Here is a 16,221-nt window from a genome sequence, read left to right on the forward strand (position 1 = left end):
GTTTGTTCATTTGTTCTCTAGTTTGTTTGTTCGTTCGTTCTCTTGTTTGTTTGTTCGTTCGTTCTCTAGTTTGTTTGTTTGTTTGTTCGTTCTCTAGTTTGTTTGTTTGTTCGTTCTCTAGTTTGTTCGTTTGTTCTCTAGTTTGTTTGTTCTCTAGTTTGTTCGTTCGTTCTCTAGTTTGTTTGTTCGTTCTCTAGTTTGTTTGTTCTCTAGTTTGTTTGCTCTCTCTCTTTCTTTCACTCGTTTACCTTTCTTTCTCTCTCTTTTTCTTTTCTTTTTTATCGCTTTCTCTTTTTGTAATTTGTAGTATTTTAGGATGTTGACCCTATAGATTTAATGTTAATGAATGCAAAACAAAATCTGTCTGCACACTGATTTAAAGAAAATCAATTATGTTTAACAGTTAAATGATTTTATACTGAAAATAATATTATACTGAAAAGATTATAAAAGTGTATCTATTTGACACCATAAGGGGTTAGCTGAAGCTTAGTAACTTCTCAGAGTATCTACATATTATTTGAATACCATACCTCCTTGTCCCGTAAGTTTTTTTTTATCAGTGTTCATTAAAGTCCACTAAAGAATAGGTTTGTTTATTCCTGCCCACCCTCAAAGGCTTTTAGAAATATCTGTGTATGGGGGTTGGGGTGCTTGGTTTTGGGTATGAGGTGCGGCACATACTGAGTTGCGAGGGGGTGGGGTCGCACTTTGCAAATTCACTCAATCTAATTTGATCTCTTCCCCTGAAGCCCTCGTCCCTGCTCCCCTTCTCTAAACCTCATTTGAACCAAGACCAGGGTTTGACGTGCCTCTGATGAAAATGGCCTTTGTTGATTTTAATCTAATATCCTGTGCATTTAAACGGCAGTGAAAATGAATAACCTGCTCAAAAAGTGGAAGTATCTTTTTTCAGCCTGCAGTTCCGTTGAATATGCCGGCCGGAGAACAAGTCTGAGTGCGCTGAACGAGAGCGTGCAAATAGCGTTAAGACACGATGAATGAATTTACTGGAAGTTTGTGCCTTGTTGCACAGGCACACACCATTTAAAAAAAAATCTGACTTGCCCTGATTACTCGCTGGATGGGTAAAAGGAAAACCTGTCTTGCAGATGTGTTGAGGGCTATCAACGCTTAGTCACCCTGTTCTTTCCATCATGACTACTAGGGAAATCATGTTAAACCTCATGTAAAATGTTTTGCCGTCTGCTGATTCTTATCAGCCTCTCCTAGAAAATGTCATGCATGTGGTATGGCTCCAAAATTGACATGCGTGACACCGGAAAGGAGGAACGGATTTGGTTCATGGCATTAATGGCCAAAAGGGTGTCTAATCTACTTCACCACGGCTACCAGAGTAGGGTAAGCGAATGGCAAACTCGCCATGTTTGTTTAATTTTTAGACCGCCGAGAGGTTTGTCATGGGTGAAGATTGATCAGTGTTTGAGTTTGGTCTGACCCAACAGAAACTTTTACCAGGTGTGAAAGCAGCTTTAAAGAATGCTAATAGGTCACTTAGCAGTCTTTGTTTTCATTTCCTCTACTGATGAACTTAGCTGCTAAGATAGCACAGAGCCAGGGTTCGAATGTTTATTGAGCCACAGGTTTGATAAAAGACCCAGTCAACTTTCTGTTGACGTTCAACTAACACGAAGATGAAATGATTAATCGTTTCCATTGTCAGTGTGTCAAAACATGAACATGCTTTTCCCAAAGTCTTGATGGCTTAAGCAAATGTTTCAGAGTAAAACTCTAAGGAAAATGTTATTAACTTTGAATTATTTAGTCTAGTATGGTGAACTATTTAAAATCACTGCAGGGTCATGGATGGAATGAATACTGAAAATGAATGCAACTGGCGCTAATAATCTTGGTTCCAGATCCTTATCTCTGAAAAATCTTGGTTTTGCTTTACTTAAGGCAATAGATTATGAAGGACAGGAATGCTGCCGAGACAGCTGAAGATTTATAATAGGAAGGTGTGAGTTGTAGATGTAACAGTATAGTGCAAACAGCAGTTAATTCTGCTCCTTTTATTTGCCCACTCTTAAAAACGTGGAGGTATCAGGAGCTACGACACTAACTGTGTGTAACTAAACCGGCGCTGAGATTTCTAAAGAACCTCAGTGCTTGCTTGTATGGGATTCCTGCAGGAGCTACAAGTGGTAACATAACTGTTCAGAGACACAGGCACCTCCTACCCTCCTCTAAACTTGCAAATGCATACCGGCTCGCATTCTCTGTCCCCTCCCTCCCCTCTCCTCATCTCCTCCCTTTCCCACTCTCTCCTAAATCTCAGGTTACTGTGACTGGAGTTTTTAGACATCCCTGCTAGTGTTTCCCTTATGTCCTGATCCCTGCCTCCAGCCTGGGAAGAGCCACCCAGTGCCCCCTCTGATTGGACTGAGTAGTTTGTCTTGACACACCACTGTGCTGAGTGCTGGAAGACGTGTTTCAACAGATGGTTGGGGTTAGTGTGTGTCATCACATCGGAGAAAGGATTAGAGGAGGAAGGTTGTCTTCCAGGAGCAGTGTGGTCCTCACAAACACCAAGTTGACTTCATGAGCGCAGGAGAGAACAACACGCAGAGATAGATCAACTTCAAGACTGACACCCTGCTATTCAGGTAGTAACTTTTTCTTCTGCTTTGCGTGTTTCTGGCTGTCTCTTACTGTATGTTAAACCAAAGCATGCTGTCAGGTCCCGCAGTCAAAGAGGAGGCTTTCTGAATGAGAGACTGTGGTTGTACGGTAGTCGTTCTTGCGCTGTGATTGTGTGGTTGTCAACTTGCTGTGAATGACAGGTTTTTTGCTTTTTGGAAGTAGTGCTGATTCTCCGTTAACCATGGAATTGGATTGCAATACATGATGACATTATTCTCACTCTTAAACATTAATTTGGTTTCTCTTTCTGACATGATGAAAAGTTAAATTGAGCTTTACACTGAAGACCGTGCCAATGTAGTTCTCATGCACCGACCTTTAAACTGTACCAATTCAACATTCTCTCTGATTTATGCATTTGGGAGACATTTTTTCATGCGAATCAACTTGTGATCAAGTGTTTTATGGAAATCGAACCCACAACTTTTTGTGCTGCTAATACATTGCTCCATCAACCTTTGCATGAACTTTTCTGCAATTTATCACTGAGAGTAACTCTGATTTGAGAGTTAATGCATTCCTGTAGCTCAAGCACTGCATTAGCAACCCAAAGGTCATGGTGTTGATCCCAGGAATCACGCATTGATAAAATGTATAGTGCGAATGCACTGCAAGTTGCTTCAGATAAGAGTCTGCCTAATGCATAAATCATATCAAATCTAACTTGAGTTGGCTGACGTGTGTGCTTGATGCATTAAATGCACACGAGTCATTCAAACAATTTATTTCCTGCATTAAGCCAGCGCTGTCTGCACACTGAGCTTATGTGGTGTTTAAGACCTCTGAGCACTGGCTGTCTGAGTTGTGACTTGCATGTGAGTGAAGGGGCAACTTTGAAGAAGTCATGCCATGAGTTTCACTCAACTCCAGTCAACCAAAAAAGGGAGACCTGCCAATGAAGAAGCAAGCAGAAATTAGATAGTTTTAATAGGTTGCTGCTGGGCTCGTATAAGGTGCAATGTGTTTGCTGAACGACTGTAAGGGTGGGGGGCAAAAAAATTATGCCAGGAATGACACAAAGACAGAGTTGTGTGAATGATGTTTATTTACACACATTAATCAGCCGTGTCAACATCAGTCACTCACACTCTCACTCACACGCTGAAATTCATTTAAGAAAACCACAAATGCATCAGCACCAGTGTTGAGAGATTACAATGAGGGCAGTCATTACCAGCGGCCACTACACGATTATGAAAGGTGAATTTTTTATTAAATGTTTTCATTACTGTATATGTACAGTTATGCCTTTAACAGATTTTTATTAGCAATTGAAAGCAAAATTACATTTTTTTTAACTCAATTTAACGCACCACTGGATTTGATTAAAGTTAAACCTTAAGTAACGGTAAAGGTTGCATGTAATTGCCTGTTTAACATGAACTTGATGATCTCTGAATGCTGTTTATGGTCTCAAAGCCATAAGTGGGAAAAGACAATACCCCTTCTTGCTTTGAAAACCATAACATTTTTACTTCACACATTTAAATGTATTGCTTTTCATTTCTCTGTGCTGTGTGTTAAGGTTAAGGAACGCAGGCTTGCCTCGCATATAAAAGACACCCGATCCTTATCCCTGCATCTTTGAGATACCGGAGCAGTTTTGTGTCAAAGCATAAACGGTTGAAGCAGCTGTTGCGAATAATTTGCAGTTCCAGGTTTAGATCTGCCAACACTAATATTGTTTCAGTAGCTGTTTGGCCTTTTCGGGTGTTTGACCGGGGATCAGCTGTACTGTGAGAATGAGACCACAGGAGAAAGGGCAACGTAAACTCAAATCTATGCATGTGCGATAAGATTAGTGGTCAGGTTCATTCGTTTTTAAAAACAACCTTTGGAAGGTATAGAACAGGTTGGGATTTTTCAATTTAGATATCAGTGTGGCTCCATGAACATTTCCATTTCATACATATGATTTAATATCCTGTGCAGCTTCCCTTTCCCTGAAGCTTCGGACATGTGTTAAGTATTTCACCCCTGCCATTCGTATTCACTTACCGACTCAAATCAAAAGCAGCGGGGGGTTCTGTGCCGCAGCCTCGCACGCCACTAGCCGTGTTTATAAAATGCCTCCTTGCCTTTAACTAGTTGCATGCATTTGCTGCCGGTCTGTCAAACAAATCACAGTTGCCCGTGCGCTGGCCATTTAACAGCTCGTAGGTACGGTCATTTCTGTCAAGTGCTGGAAAAACGATAGCATATGGAGGTGGCCACCAGTACCAGCTGCTTCCAGGATCCTTTAAGGTTCTGATCGAAGTGCCCACTGTTTCACCACATGGACATTTAAAGTCATAGATAGAAAGATTTTATAGAGGAAATTGGGCCACAGTCTGCAGTAGCTGTTTATCTCTGCGTAATAATAGTGTCGTCAAGGTGGTAATTTAAAAGGGGAGGTTTGATGGCATCATGGCTGTAATTGAGATTTGACTGTGTTAAGTTGTTTAATCTTTGACTTGTAGTCCTCCACTATGGTGTGGAGTTTATAATTTCACTCAATGAGGTCCTTTCATGGTATGTTATTTTATGAGTCTCCAAGTTTAGGAAAGCCAGATCACATTTGTTCATGCTCTGCTCAGAGGAAGCTCTCAATAGCACCCCCAAGTGTTTGAAAAACTTCAGATTGTTACTTCAGAGGCCATAGTAGGCAATGTAAAATACTGAGACCATGTCCAGTAAACCTTTTAGGAGAACCATTGTCTGACTTAAAAATATGGCTAAAAACTAGTCTAGGTGGTCTTCCAGTCCTTCCAGTTTCACGTTCCTTGAGTACACAATATTTGATGTGCCTTCAAAAGGTTGTCTAGAGGTTCTTCCTCCTCATTGTAGGTCATAAGGGCCGACCGTTATTGTAAACACCATCCTTACTTTATTAATGAACTTGAATTTACATTTCGCATTACGTGCAATCCTGCACAAGCAAACGTGTTCTTACCTGCCTTGGGATTGCACTGTTCGTACAATGTCACAAATTATGTAAAGATCAAGCAATCCAATTTAGGGTTGAAAGAAAAAGGCAATCATGTGCAATTAAACATCAGGATGCACCAGACTGAGAGAGAGGCACTGAAAAGGTGGCGCTTTCATCGCCCGCTAATGTAGAGTAGAAAATGGAGAACAATCTGGAGAGAGATAATAGGCATGCCCTGCCGACAGCTTGTCTAATAAAAGACAGCATGCAATGCTTTTGAAACCGTAACCCCCCCCACCCTTCCTCTCTTTTTTGTTAAACTGCTGCTAAAATGCATTGAGCTGTAAAGTCCAAACTTAGGCCAGCATTAGTATTGCAGTTTCAAATGCATTTTGTTGCTGCATCACTTGACTTTCATGTGACTCCTGCCTTTACTATGTGAAAATGAATTTGACCTCTACTGTGGCTTTCTCCTGAGTGGAATGTCCATAAACCTTTCATTGCATCGGGTTTCTCTTGCCAAAGCTTGACACGCAAGCCGCTGGAGAGTAGTACCATCCAAATGCATCGGTTCTGCGGTTTTCCTGTTTGATGTTGTGTCGTGATCGATGTGGCAGTAAAGAAATTAGACTGGAGGGAAACAAAATTGCATCTGTTTCCAAGGTTGCACAGAGACACCACTGAGGTGCTTTATAGAGTTAAATTCAGGTTTGTGTGTGCAATTGCATGTGTTATATGGTTTGATCTGCTTGCTATGTGTTCATAAATGAATCCTGCAATTGGAAAGATCATACAGTCTGTAAACCGTAAGTACAGGTGTCAGAAAAATGCCGGAGCACTCAGTTAATTACATTACAAATGATGTGATCGCACGCTTTAAACAAAAAAGCCACACGCGTTCACGCCCCGAGCGCTGGTGAGGGAAGCATCGGTGTACAAATTACAGGTTGCATTTCTCCATGTCTGTGTAGTTGAACGGGTAACAAATAGTTTTTTTCTTTTTATGAGTGACATCCCAACGGTATCTATTGCGGCAATGAAAGACGGATGGGGTCACAGATGGGTTGTCTTCTAGTCTGCGTCTCCCTGCAGTGATTCTGTCCGTACATGCCCCCGCATTCTGGAAGTGTACCATTTCACGCCAGGGCAGAAATGCTCTGACTGGGGCCTGCTGACAGAACCCTCTTTCCAACCCCACCCCTCCTAAAAAACAGCTGTGTGGAATTTTGCTCCTAAGCACCCCAGAGTACGATTGTTAAAATAGAGTCTCAGATAAACGTGATGCGGAGATGGTGGATTCACCAACGTCAAGTAATGTCTCAGGCTTGGTATACGGGTCACTGATGTTCACGTCTGGGATTGGTGCAGCCACCAAATTCCATACTTTGCCCTTCCTGATGAAACAAGTGCGAGTCGTAAGCTGATCCTGGCTTTAAATGGAGTAACACCATCTCACTCTCTCCTCTTTCAGACAGGCCATATGTTCCAGTGGTGAAGCTCGCTTTGCATGCGTGCCGGCAGACCAAGTATTTATATTAGAGGTTTGAACACAATTCAGTTTGGCTTATTAACGTAGCAATAGGGAGTCATGGAATCACAGCCTAATTTGGCTTTACGATTATTTCAACCTGTACACTTGTGTGACTTCTAAAGTATCGCATAGCATTCGGAAAAGCATACAAGAGGTGGATTAAATTAGTGCACAAAGTCTTGGAATTACCTAAATTTGTTTTTAGAAGGTGCTTGGTTGTTTTGACAAGATTTCCGGTGGGAGCATTCATTAATCATCAGCAGATTTTCTTGAGGAGTTACATCAGCGTACCTCTGTAGCCAGGTCTTTTCACCCGGCCGTGTCAGGCCTCCAAGACATGTCACCCCCGTATTACAGATGACTCAATGGCAGCTCCACTGTGACCCGATGGCTTTGTTTTTTTTCTCCCAGTGTTCCACTGAAAGAAAGCTGAGGGATTTATGCCTCAAAGTTTGTAACGGTGCCACGTGTCTTCAGTCGGGGAACGGCACATATAATATTAGGATAATTTAAGCATTGAGGATGCTCCAGCTCAAACAGATTTGCTTGGCTCCCTTTATTTTTTTTCGTGTGGGAGCTAGCCGCTGATTTAATGAAAACTACATTGATTTATTTAATCTGCGCTGTTACGTCAATAGAAATACACAGATGAGATTTGAATATTTTCTTTGTTTTAATTTATATGGTGCATTTGCCATTGTGATGAAGGAAAGCTTTCTTAAGAAATGTCATCTTTAACTTGTATTATTCGGGGGAGTTTTTTGGATGGCTTTTTTGCTCCCATATTGATGTGCATTTTAAGATAGCATATGATATGAACAAAATTGAAGGCTTTGATTTAAAAGAGCATTTTTAAGAAACATGTTTATTATGGTATGGCTGGTTGCAGCTGTAACCCCCCCTCTAAAGAAATGCTTTTACTGTGTCTGCTTCTCTGTTATTTGTCATATACAGAGTTGATCAAAGGCCACATTTTTGACAAGGCCCTAATTTATTTTCCTCAGTTTTGTTGTCTTTATAGATCTGCTTCTTGCTGCTTTCATTAACCACACACTTGAAGGAATGGCCTGGAAATCACTAAGCCTCTATGGCAAGACCTCCCAGCTGACCGAAAGAGGCAAAGATCCCTTGCATCGTCTGTTTTAACTTCAATGGGTCTCCCATTGGGTTTACTAGATTGATGCCAGATTCGGTCAGAGTTGATTTCAAACCTTACCTCGCAATCTCATACTTTAAGTAGCCGGAAAATGTTGAGACGGCATGAAGCTTTGACTGGTTAGGCTGTGCTGACTTTGCAGGTGGCTAATGAACTGGGCCTTCATATGAGAGTGCTAATCTCTCCAAAAGCAAAGCCGATGAGGAGCTGAATGGAATTTGCTTAGCACTGAATTCTGTGCCTTGTGTATTTAAGTAACTCTCCCACAGTGGCTGAGATGCTACACGTTGCCTATCAGTGCTCCTTAACCAAAGACTTGACATGCAGATGAATGCCACTACACATCTCTCGCACTGTCATCATCAGTCCCAGACAGCGTAACACATAGGGGTGCTGCTAGATTTTCGGATTATGGAAAAAATCATAATACACGCTCTATGGTTACCACAACCCCCTCCGCTCTTAGAAATACAAGTTCGCAATGTGGTGATCAGAATGGTGTTTTGAGTTTGCTTTAAGGTGCTAGTGAGGTCTTGAGCTGCACATGGCTTTTCTTGCATGCTTTAGTGTCACTGGAGAACCTGCTGTTAATGTGAGCTGGCATTGCAATGCAGGTTGGCAGCCGTGGGGAACTGAAGGGGCTCAGCGGTGGTCTTCCTCTGTCTATACATGTTCTCTGAAAATTTTTCTTATTAGTTTTTCTTTGTTGTTTTACCGTCTTAACCAGGCAAGTGATACTGTGACAAGTGATAAATGACCTGTACCTGAATTTTTATATACTGCTTTTTGGCAGCCCCACAGTAAAATCTCTTGTGTATAAAATCCTGCTCTGTATAACTCTATATTAAACATCAAATATTTCATTTGTGAGACTGTCTGTGAAGTCCAGGCTGAAGTTTCATAATCTAATTATAGGAGCATTAAAGGAGATGAATTTCAATCTTTAACATAACCTTTCTCAGTCAATATTAAAGATGTCAAGGTTATTTTTCACAATGCTATATAGGCTGATTTTATGTATAACACTGTAAATAACAGACTGGGTCACATCACACAGCATTTTTAGGTGCATGCCAACAAAGGGAAAGGGGCAGCCTTTTTTTAATCATTTTCTTCTTAGCTTCTCCGGCCTCATTTGCCGTCAGGGTACATGGTGACACAATGAAACATGACTTTGAAGTCGGTGGGAGCCAGATTATAATAGTGATATTTACATACATTCATAATGAATGAGGTGGACCCTGGGAGCTAAGAGAACAAAAGCCCCTCTTCATTTAAAGGAGATTAGCATAAGACTATTTTCCATTGTTTTCCCAAAGTCACTGTGCTTGAAACCAGAACTTGAATCTGTCAATGCCTCTACACCACTGGTAAAACACTAAAAGTTCTGTGCTAAATATGGTCCTGTTAAAATAAGTTTAATAGGAGCTGTAAACAACGAAAAGGCAGAGATGAAGTAATAGTTCATGTTAGTTCATGTGTATCTTGCAAAGCCCTTCTTGTAAAGGTAATTTGACTTGAAAATACCGTCTCAGCACTGGTTGTTTTAGTACATTTCTTCAAAAACCACTAGATAACAGCCAAAACAGCCTTTTACAAACATTGCATGCTGCAGTATGTGCTCATATTTGGACAGTGGCGTTTTTATGCTGGCTGGCATCTTGCTGTTGACTAGCGGCCGCTGCTCTTAATTTGATTTTGGAGGCTGTTTTTGCAGATAGAAAAGCTTCTGTTCTTTCAGCATGACTCAAAGCCACTAGATAACCACACAAACATAGCAAGTGCCAGGAATAAAATCAAACCAGGAACATCAATGGAAGGGTTTAAGCTTGCCTCGCATTTGAAAGAGCATTTTAGGGAGAGATCTCCACCCAGTTTGCTTGTTTAATTTCCATGGTAAAGATGTTATCAGACTTGTCTTAGATTACCTTTGTCTTGGAGTTGGTGTGGTCTTTCAAACAGTTTTTATGACTAAAGCTGTCGTTCAGTGGTTTATTAAAGTCATCACTTTCAAATTCATCATTACTAATCTGTCAAGGAAAATGTTTAATGGGTCTCCTAAGCTTGACCCAACTGGACTGACCACCCAAAACCCATGAACGTCAACAAACCAAACAAGTTTGGCCAGGATGGGTGACCCAGATAACCACCAATCATCAGTTCCCACATGTTCATTTACCTGACTATAAAATGTTTAGAAAGTTTCCTCTACTTTTGCTTGTAAACGCCTGAAAGCTCAAAATTGCATGTGGTTTTCGCATTTGGAAAAGGTGTTTGCGTGCGAGTTTGTGCATTGGCATTTCAGTTAGTTGTGCGACTGCAGCGTATCCGTTCTCATTGCAGTGATTAAGCAGAACGGTCCAGTGGCGCGAGAACAAAGTGAAACCACTTCAGTCGGATTCCACATTCTTCTTTTCCCCACATAATCTCAAGTCACTTCCATTACCGAGAATGAATGACAGAAAACTCCGCTCCAAAAGAAAGGAGCTACATTTGGGGTACGTGGTTTCCAAATATGTACATTCTAAAATGGGTCACATCGCGGTAGTAACCCTGTCCTTTTGTGGATGAACAAGATGCTTGCTAACACGGGCTTCGTGAGGCATGTGGCGTGCCCTGGCCGCAGCATGTTTGCATTTGACGCCGTGGCTGCACGGTGTGGACGGAGTAACATACGGCTGTGACCGCAAGTCCTGGATCGTTTAAAAAAGAGATGTTTGCGAAATCCAAACCTCAGCGCTTCTGCGACTGGGTATTCATTTCTCCCCCAATGGAAATAATTACCTTTCAGAAATACGCAAATAGCTTCTACTGAAATAGTCATCATACTGTACCTCTACAAGACCTTTGCTTTTATTGCACAACATTGATCTGTATGATATTGAGTAAAAGCAAATCATGCTTTTGAAGCCTTTGATAATTAAAGTGAAACCATCCTGACTAATAAACGTTGACGCATTCATATTGCTGATTGTTCTTGGATCATCCTGTGAACAGCGGAGACTTCTCAATAGTGAGGGAATGGAAAGAGGGATTAGCCCTCGAGACGATCTTTGTCTATGGAAACCTCACATTTATGAATGGTTGACTCGCAGTTTAGCTGTGCCATCTGGTTTGATTTATGCTAGATCTTGGCTATATAACTAGGGACCCTCATTTGCAACGAAGATGCACATGAAAACAAACTCTCACCATGGTGGGAAACATGTTGTAGTGTGCTTGATGCTTTGTTTTTAAAGGAGCTACCTTAAGCTGACAAGGAATGATTTATAAGCCGGCTAGTTTGTTAAAAGTCCAGCCATCATCTGCCTTGGATTTTGGACCAAAGGCTGACACAAACCAGGCTAGTCCAGATTGGGTTTTGACTCTTGATATTATAAAACCCAATGTGGTTAAAATGCTGGGTCATGAGATTCTGATCTCATTCATGTGTCCTTTCTCAGGAACTCTGAGGATTCATCCGTACCTGTGAAGTCTTAAGTCAGTGGCTTGTGTTTTAGAGACCCTTCTATGAGTCCAGGTACTTGAGGTTTGGGTTAACCACCCCACATTACCACGTGGGTCAATGGGGGTTCAGGGCGCATGAGAGTGTGGTCTGGGAGTAGACCACAAGTAGCAGTGGTAGCTTTTTGCTTGCCAAGAACTTCTCCGCTACTGTCTCTGATAGCACTACATGCTAGAAAACATGGTGATATAGTTAGGAAGAAGAGAGGGCTAGATGCCTTCAGTATACATGGATATTCATGTGGGTATATGGGGGGAGGAGAAAAACATTGCCAAATCATAAAAGCACAGATTCTGGATTGCACTGAAGGTCCCTGTTCCCGTCTTCCATTAATCTGAAAATTGCCCCTCTTTCACGGGGGCTTTTTTGGCAGCTGTGCATCAGGCCGAAAACCCAATAGTAGCCTTTTTGTTTTGCTCCTTTGAACTTCCAAGACCTTTTTTCTTAATAAATCCTAAATATTATTCTCCCAGCTTAGTACAGTAGAGGCTAATTTACTGGGTCATTTGTTCTAATCCCTAAAAACAATAAGGGCTGAGAGACATTGCTTCACTGGTGCCTTATGAGAAAGCCCTTCATGTGTTCTTTAGTAATGAAATATTCATTATTCTTTGCAAGGAGGTGATGTGCAACCTGAAACTGTTATTCCAATGCAAACTAAAAGAACTTCATTGCAGATCACGAAAAATGTATTTTGTGAGCAATTCAGTAAGTTATTGCGTTTATTTTGTAGTTGATTGACAATGCAGGATTTGGCGAGCTTTCTTTAATATCTTTTCTCAGGGTAATGTCCTAACACTTCAGAGATCTGCAGATAAAACCGCAATACTTCAATATAACAGCATGAGTTTTACACACATTAGTCTGCATAACCGTTTGTCTGAGGTTTTTAGTGGAAGTGTTCAGACACAAAAATCACAATATAATCTTTGCATACCAGCCCAGTGCTGATTCAGTGCGTGTGGTGTCGAAGCTTTTGTTTCCCATTACTCATGGAAACTGTGAATAGAGGATAGCAGGGCTGTTTTTCTTAGTCAAAGGGTCATCGGAGGACTCTCGCATCAGAGAGAATCGAAGCAGCGGTTTATGTTCCTGCCAGCCCTACAGACTGAAGCGCATTTTCAGGGTAATGAGGGTAATTAAAATTAAATTATAATTCACGACCCCATTTCCCTCTAGGGAAGAAAACAGAAGAGCTATTTTGAGGCGACTGTATTCTAAAATTACAGTGCTGGAATGGGGCTTAACGTGTCATCGTTGAGAGCAGAGGCAGTTTAATTTTGGGTTGCTTGAGGAACACATGATTGCGCTGAATTGGCCGCTATTGGCTCTTTGTTTTATAACTGGCATTTTGGGCAGGGTTAATAACGTTAGCTTGGAGTTGCTGGAGGCACATCACACACAAGTGTTCATTGTAGTGTCACGTGGGATGTTCGATGCAAGGATCCATTTAGCACTTTAAATTGAATAATGATGCTGAAATGTTAATCTAATTTCCTTACTGAAAGGTCCAGTATTGGCTTAACACCAGTACATTTAGTGTTTTGCTTTGCTATGGTTTGCACCAGGATCCCTAACTAACTTGAGCAGTAGGAGATCCTTGATAAAAAAGTGTCACCATACTGGTTGATTTGCTCTACTTGTTAACTTGGCACCAGTCTAGACGAGCATAGAAATGTATTCTGGTCTGCTTAGTAGGGGTGCATCGATATATCGGCCGATGATGCTTGCTAGGCTTCTCAATGAATTGCGGTGAAATGCCGCTACATCCAAAAGCCAGAGGGCGCTCTCGTGCAGAAACTCAATATGCGCTGTAGATAAAGAATCATACACGCGCAACTCGGGTGTGCCTCATAAGTCTTGAAATGTGAAGCCTCTGGCTCTTTGATCCCTGGTGGCTGGCTGCAGTACAAGTCATAAACCCCGCCCTCCCTATTCAAACGAATGGGACTCTGCTCTAAATAAAAAAAATTTACACTTCCAATAAAAATTTCCGAAGGATGGTTTTGGTCCTTTCAGGTAGTTATCACGCTGATATATATTCAAGTGTTCATTTTTGTGTTATGTTTCATTTTGGCTAGTAATTTAATGTTATAGAAACGGGGCGTGTCTTTATGATTGGCGTGGTTGAATTGGGTGTGCAAGCGTTTGGGCGGAAGTTTGATACCGTGGCTCTGCAGACGATTCCTTCTGCGCATGCCTTGGCTCCAAACTGACGTTTTTACGTAACATGGCGGCGACCGTGGTCGTACATTTTTGGCTTCAATTCATTACAATGGAGGGAGGCAATGTCGCATCGTCCATCTTTTTACAGTCTATGGCACAACTCCAGGAAATGGCATAAGGATATATTTATATTGCTGTTCTTCAAACGTTTTCAGGTTTTTTATGATAATAAAGATTATGTATAATGATTATATTTGACGAGTGTTGCTTTTTTCAAATGTACGTTATTAATGATTCAAACTAACAGTAATTTCAGATCGATAAGGACTTAATGATCAATAGCCGTAGTATATGAAATAGCTCTGAATAATATCGGCTGTGCGATTCAGAATAATTATCGGCCACGTATTATTAGTGGAGATCGGCATTTATTGGTGCACCCCTACTATTGAGGCTTCAGTGCCCAAATAACGGCAAACATTTAAATTTACACTTTTGCCCCTTTATCCAAAGTGAGTTACATTTTGAGGTATATACTATATGCATTTTATCAGTATGTGTTCCCTGGAAATCAATGCCATGACCTTTTGGTGCCGCCAACTCAAAGCTCTACTAACTGAGCTACAGAAGGCATATGCCTATATTTTATGTTTTGGGCACTTCTGTGTCTCTTTAAAAATTTAGCTTTTTGTGAGCTGTGTGTGTGGACCCTACCATCCTCTTTGCCAGGGCTTTTTCTACCCCCCTCCCAGTGTTTGCACAGTGCTGTCAGGTTGACTGGACTGGCTAGCCTTCATAGTGCCTGTCTAAAATCCAGCCGGTCCAAAAAAGCACTTAGAGCACCATGTGAGAGGCAGCCCATCATTTGCACAATGATGAAAGAAGACAAGCACACATGCTTTTCCATTCAACAGGACGTTTGAGTTTATCTTATCGCACATCTCAAAAGATTTACGTAGGTCAATGTGACACTTTTGATTGTAGTCACTGGTGTTAATGTGATTTTCCCACCTGTGAAGTACTGAGTCCACACATTCACAATGACTTGAAACCATGTAAAACCGTTATATTTTATTTAAAAAAATCCATTTGAATTTTGCTGATCTTACTGGCACACAATATTTTAGTGTGGTTGTTCTGCCAAAGACAAGTATCAAGACAAATGACTTGGCTCAGGTGCGCAAATGACCATGTTGTTTAACAGCTCATTGATCCGAAACAAAGATCAGCATGGGTGCTGGAGGCGATATTGTGCTAACATTAGAGGACCATAAAGTTTGGTGAGAAATTGAACAGGAGAATCAATCAAACCCACTTTCACACATGCTGCTAGTCGTCAGGTATGTGCAAAGTGTAAACTTGCTTCGCCAAGTGCAAGACTTGTGCTCAAAACATGGCTTTAGGCATATCAAAGATATATAAAGCGTGTAAGCAACTACACAAGATCTCACTCCGACACGTTTGGCCTGTCGACCCATGTGTTTTTTTTCCTTTGACATGCAGAGCAACTGTGGTGGTGCAGAGTACACCAGGTCAGGGTAAATCTGTGACTGGCGACCGCAGCACAGGGGTTAATGTAGCGGAACCGTCTCCCCCCTTTGCTGCCTCCGTTTTTGCCACTGGGTGTCCGCTAGGGGTCACAAGCTCTGAGTGACAACCTTGCCATAAAATGTGATTGGCTGGGCGTAGGCTGGTGCAGCCCCTAATAGCCAATGGCAAAGCCTCAGTAGCACTGAATGAGTGTGACTGATTGGAGTTCATGAAGTGGCTTGTGTGCACACACGAAGGGATAGTTTGCCGTGAGGCCTTTCTGACTTTAAGAAAGTGTCTTGAAATGTAGATAGGTCTGTTGGGCATACGAAACTGCATTGCTGAGCGTGGTTCAGGTAGGGCTTGGAGTATTTTTTTATTTTTTGTGGTCAAATTTAAGTTAAATTTTGTGAATGGGAACAACTTTCTGGCTTCTTTTAAAAGTACATTTTTGCATGTGCTTATTGTGGGAGCAGATTCAGCTGCATGCTTTTTAAGGTGGGGTTTTAATGGTGAGGTTGATGTACTATGGTCTGTTCGTCTTTATTGTGGGTGGATGCGAAAATAGATGACATGAAGTTTAAAAACACATGCAAATAATTTGAATGAATAAAGTTTTTGTACAGAGACTTGGAATTGGCATTTATATGCTTTGCAGAAGATGAAAATGTGGTTTGTTTTTTAGTCCATCCAGTTTTTGTTACCCAAAATAAATAATATATTTGTTTTGCCCTCTTCAGAACCGCCACCTGCACACTTTT

General features: G+C 41.3%; 1 protein-coding gene across 1 annotated transcript in view; it reads left to right on the forward strand.

The window, feature by feature from the left end:
* Positions 1 to 2,320: 2,320 nt before the first annotated feature.
* sulf1 (sulfatase 1) overlaps positions 2,321 to 16,221 on the forward strand; it is a 40,199-nt gene continuing 26,298 nt past the window's right edge. Inside the window, exon 1 of the mRNA XM_073863671.1 lies at positions 2,321 to 2,627. The gene's annotated coding sequence lies outside the window, so the exon portion shown is untranslated. The remainder of the gene's footprint in view (positions 2,628 to 16,221) is intronic.

The sequence above is a fragment of the Misgurnus anguillicaudatus genome, chromosome 25 (assembly GCF_027580225.2).
Source record: "Misgurnus anguillicaudatus chromosome 25, ASM2758022v2, whole genome shotgun sequence".
In the NCBI taxonomy this organism is placed as follows: domain Eukaryota; kingdom Metazoa; phylum Chordata; class Actinopteri; order Cypriniformes; family Cobitidae; genus Misgurnus; species Misgurnus anguillicaudatus.